Here is a 6,000-nt window from a genome sequence, read left to right as displayed (position 1 = left end):
ATCCTGAAGTAGTATATATCAGAGTAATTGGTGGTTACATTGAAGAAGACTGTGGTGCAGTTCTTCTGGGACATGTTTCCAGTTATCTCCCCTTGATATCTGTTGACCGTCTCACTGCTGTTAAATATCACTCTGTCCGGACGCTCACCAAAGTTTGGGTTTCCTTTAATCCACACTCCAGAGGGTAGTATTGCGCTGTTAAATGTATTATGTGGGTCATGAATATCAAATGAACATGGGATTTTCACACAGGAGCCAGTCAGTACATCCAGTCTATCTGGCATTGTGACGATCAAATCTCGTTGACCAAAACAGGCCAAAACACCTGCAACATGAAGGACAACATCAGGGAGGTTCTGATGTATTTCAGTTCAGTCCAATGATATGTATTAACCCTAGATGACTGACAGGGGCCTCTGTTTGGAGGCAACTGCACAGCCATCTTGTTACTCCTCCTTCAGTGTGAAACAGATGTTGGAAGCTATAGAAATGCATTTATTAATGTCTATATTTGTTTTAGACAAGTATATTCTATTACAGACACCTTAATGCCTACTTTTAAATTATATTTTGTGACCTGCAACACTTCCTTCAGTAGAGTGACCCTACCGTTTCTCCAGGCAATGATTGCATCTTGAAACTCACTAAATTGGTATTATCCAATAGCTGCTTCATCTTTGAGTCAGAGTTTTTTCTTTTTTCCTTTGCCCCCAACTATGAGAAAATGTGGAACAATTTGAGGAACCGCTTACAAAACAGAGACACTCCCTACTTTCTAAAATCCTCATGGAAGAGATACATAGATGATGTCTTTGTGCTCTGGGAAGGAAGTCAACAGGAACTAAATGAATTCCAAACTCTGCTAAGCGAGAGCTCTGAATATCTCATTCACCATGAAGACTGTTGAGAGAGAAATAAACTACCTGGACTTATGGATCATCAAAGAGAATGATGCATTACATATAGATTTGTACACAAAGCCAACAGACCTCAAAACTCTGCTACGTGGAGATATTATGCATCCCCTTCCCCTCAGGAATGGTCTACCATACAGCCAGTTATGCAGGGTTAAACGACTCTGTGGCCAACATTCAGATTTTGACAGCAATGCTAAGAAAATGAAAAATAAATTTCAAAATCAGAGGCTACATGGAAAAAATGATTGATGATGCAACGATGGAAACATGTCAAACCACGAGAAGAATTGCTAAAAACTAAACCAAAGAAGAAAAACAAATATTTTGCACTAAGTACACCAAGTGTTCAGAGAAAATTAAAGCAATCCTGAAGAAGCACTGGCATATTCTGCAGTCAGACTATAGAATGGCAAACCTCTTCAAGGACCAACCCACTGGTGGTCTATAAGCATGGTCACAATATTGTGGATAGCTTAGTGAGATCTGACATGCCGCCTGAGCCCACTCAGACACTCTTGACACCCATTCCAAATTGGAAATACCAATGTGACTCATGCTCACAGTGCAATAGCACAACACAAACATCCTTCTTCAGACACCCACATACAGGTGGAAACATCCCTGTTAGGGGTATCATCTCTTGCAAGATAAAGGGAGTAATCTCTCTCTTCACATGTCCATGTGGAAAAACCTACTTAGGACAATCGAAAAGACAATTAAAACAATGCATAGCTGACCACTGTAACGTGTGTCGTTGTCTGATGAGGAGGAATCGGACCAAAGAGCAGCGTGGTAAGTGTTCATGACCTTTATTTAACTGAACACTGACACAAAAAGACCAAACTGAAACAGTCCTGTCAGGTGCAGAAAACACTAAACAGAAAACAACTACCCACAAAACATAGGTGGGAAAAAGCTACCTAAGTATGGTTCCCAATCAGAGACAACGATAGTCAGCTGTCCCTGATTGAGAACCATACCCGGCCAAAACAAAGAAATACAAAACATAGAGAAAGGAACATAGAATGCCCACCCAAATCACACCCTGACAAAACCAAAATAGAGACATAAAAAGCTCTCTAAGGTCAGGGTGTGACAACCACCGCAGCTCAATCAGGTGTAATAACCCTGACTATCCAGTAGCAGCTCACTTTGTTGAAGCTAACCATCCCATCTCCTCACTCAAAAACACACGCATATACACACACATTGAGCATGTTGGCCTACCAAGGAGAGGAGGTATTTAAAAACATTGACCCCTACTGTCTTAATATTGACTTTGATCTCAGGCTCTTCTTATGAACAATTAGTTTCATGAAGAAGTCTTTTAAATGAATGTATTCTTTCTACAGTTTATCAGCGTACAACCAATATGTTCCCCCTGTTGATGATGCTTATTGTGCATTATTGATGAACCAAAAGATTACATGTAACAACATTTTATGAAATTGGAAACAATTAAATACATTTGAAATTAAATTAAACAGTAATGTATGTTGATGCTAATCTTATGCTAATTGTAATGATAACAATAGGCTAATATTTTCAATATGATGTAAACTATTGTCTTTTAACAGTTTCACTCAATTCACTCTAATTAACCTCATAATTGTGACACAACCCTCATGATTGTCATTGGTTGCACTAATTACACTGTTTGTCTGCATAACCTGGTTCAAACATTCATGACTTTACCCTGAAGAAGGAACAGTGATGCCGAAACGTTGGTGTTTTACCCAATAAATTACTAGGAGTTTATATATATATATATAGAGTGTGCAACTCTCTTTGTTTTTATAGCTTACAGTGTATTCACCGTTAGTCAGCACCTCTACACTAAGTCATTTTCTCTGGGTGTGCTCCAGATAATGCTTTTTATGTCACCTGAACATAACAAATAAATAAATAAACATGTGAAGATATTAAAGTATTTTATTTATAGAGTACTAACTTTACTGTTCCTTCTACAACAAAATACTTGTAATATAGTCCTTGAAACATTTGATTTAAATACTGTAGAATTCCATTAATTATCATGGAGGACTGCTTATTCTGGGGAGTACCATATATAGAGACCGGTGGTTTCATAGTCTCTCATTGGCCGTTACATAGAATCAGTAATCCAGGGTTTATACCATCACTGTTACAGTCTCTCCCAATAATAATAGTTGTGGAAGGACCACCAGAGGGCAGGCTGGGCTCACGGATAGTAGCCCAACAAGGCATGTTGAGACAAGGTAACCAGATGTAATTAAGCACAGCTGACGGTACTAATGACATATCTCTTTCCCCTATAAGAGAGAGGATGGAACCAGGAGGGAGAGGAAAGACAAACCCTGTCGGTAGAATGGCTACCAAGAGAAGGGAGCTAGCCAAAGAAGATCCATTAAGACAGTGACAAATCTGTGGTTGTTGTTAAAGTTTAAAGATAATCGTCTTGTGTTCCTGTGTCATCGAAAGAAGAAGATGTATGTTGTTCCTTGGGAGATTCTCATTGATTGTGTTGGAGTGTTGGTATTGTCAGAGTGGTGATAGGGACATTGGTGGAAGTTATACTGTTAACTGCACACTGATGTCGGTTTCACATGAACATACAGGGACAGTGGTGGAAGCTATACTGTTAACCGCACACTGATGCCGGTTTCACATGAACATACAGGGACAGTGGTGGAAGCTATACTGTTAACCGCACACTGATGCCGGTTTCACAGAGACATGGAAAAGTATTTCCCCCTTTATGGTTCTCTATTTTTACTTATTTTTTTACTGTTATCAGATCTTCAACCAAAACCTAATATTAGATAAAGGGAACTTGAGTTTATAAACTTATTTTATAGTTATTTATTTTCTTTCATTAACAAAGTTATGCAACACCCAATACCCCTGTGTGAATAAGTATCTGCCCCCTTACTCTCAATAACTGGTTGTGCCACCATTCCAAAACACACAATCAAGTATACATGACAAGGGATTAAAAGCAACAAATGTAAAGTTTTGGAATGGCCTACTCAATGTCCAGACCTAATCCCAAATGAGACATTGTGACAGTTCATGCTTGAAAACCCACAAATGTCACTGAGTTAAATCAGTTCTGCATGGGAGAGTGGGACAACATTCCTCCACAGCAACATGAGAGACTGATCAACAACTACAGGAAATGTATAGTTGGTTTTCATTTCAGCTGAAAGAGGCACAACCAGTTATTGAGTATAAGGGAGCAATTACTTTTCACACAGGGGCATTGGGTGTTGCATAACTTTGTTTAGGAAATAAATTAAATAAGTATGTAAATGTTGTGTTATTTGTTCACTCAGGTTCCATTTATCTAATATCATCTTTTGATTGAATATCTGAAAATATGCAAAAACTTTTTCACAGCAGTTTAAATCCAGACTATTAAAAACACTAATCAGGAATTAACTGTACACTTTTCTACACAATTAAAAAGCTGGAATATAGCACATCCCATAAAATATAATGACTTGTGGTTATTCCTTTATGTCTGATTCATAACTAGTTGTTGTTGTGTGGAAGACTCACCTGACATAAAGAGGCCAATGAGAAAAAACATGTTCTCAGAACAAGTCATGTGAGAACTCACACACTACTGATCACCTGAAACAGTACAAACATACACTTACTGGTGGAGTAACTTAACTCACACAACACATTAAACCATCCCCATATCAAATACACGATGTCCTTCAGTTGTGAAGCTAATACATGAACAAACAGCAGTACATTAGAACATATTGAATCTCATTACTCATAATTAATCTCCTTTCATTTATTTTGAACATTAAAATGAACAGAAAATATAGTGAAGAAGTCGATACTTGCCTTAGACGGTAACGTAAACTGTCTACAGCAGAAACTGTCACACACATAGTGAGGTCTGACTAACTAAAGTGCTGAAATTCATGTGGCATATCTCACATCTCATCAGTGAAATACTTCCTAATATGTGTATGAGAAATCATTTTAAAGGAATACTACTGTATTTAATGTCCCTTTCTCGGGGTAGGACAGGTCAGCAGCATTTTGAAACGGGCCCCTGAATCACTAAGTCTGCCCCCAATAAATTGCTAAAATAAACTTTTGGCAGCAAAACCATATCCCTCACCCGTATCTCCCGTATCTCCTGTATCTCCCTCTCCCGTATCTCCCGTATCTCCTGTATCTCCCTCTCCCGTATCTCCCGTATGTCCCGTATCTCCTGTATCTCCTGTATCTCCTGTATCTCCCGTATCTCCCGTATCTCCTGTATCTCCCGTATCTCCCTCTCCCGTATCTCCCGTATCTCCCTCTCCCGTATCTCCTGTATCTCCCTCTCCCGTATCTCCCGTATCTCCTGTATCTCCTGTATCTCCCGTATCTCCCGTATCTCCTGTATCTCCCGTATCTACTGTATCTCCTGTATCTCCTGTATCTCCCGTATCTCCCGTATCTCCTGTATCTCCTGTATCTCCCATATCTCCCATATCTCCCAGGCTTGAATGGGAATATCTGTGGGATTTAAAAAATATAGTAAAATTATGAACCCAAATCCACGATTAATTTATTAAAATATAAAAAAGAAAAGTTAAATTAGAGTTTGATACAAAACATATGGTTGTCACATTATGTTTCAACATGAAAAACAGACTTGGTATGAAACAGAGTAACTGTAATTGTATCTGAGTGATTCTCACACACCACTCAACTTCTCCGACACCAACTTCCTCTTTGAAGTCTATTTGCAAAGAGGAGCCTGGTGGGCTGGATGCCACAGAGACACTCTTTTCACTCCACTTTGAAACGGAATTTACTTTATTGTAGCAGTTTATTAGAATTTATGTAACAGGTTAGGAGAATTAACACAGCATGTTAGTAGCCTGAGGTTAAGGCCAGGTAAAATAGTCAGGTTTAGTGAAAATGCTCTCCTATCCAGGGTTGGACGACCGCATTTGGGACCCTGAGCTTACTTTTCTGCTATTAAACACATTTTGCCATGGTGCAGAGAGGAACATTTGCAATTTGATAATGCTATTCTACACATTTTGCAATGAGGCTGAGACAAAATTTGCCATTTTAAAGCTAATTC

The sequence above is a fragment of the Oncorhynchus clarkii genome, chromosome 11, assembly GCF_045791955.1.
Source record: "Oncorhynchus clarkii lewisi isolate Uvic-CL-2024 chromosome 11, UVic_Ocla_1.0, whole genome shotgun sequence".
NCBI lineage: Eukaryota > Metazoa > Chordata > Actinopteri > Salmoniformes > Salmonidae > Oncorhynchus > Oncorhynchus clarkii.
Note: the sequence above shows the minus strand (reverse complement) of the source record.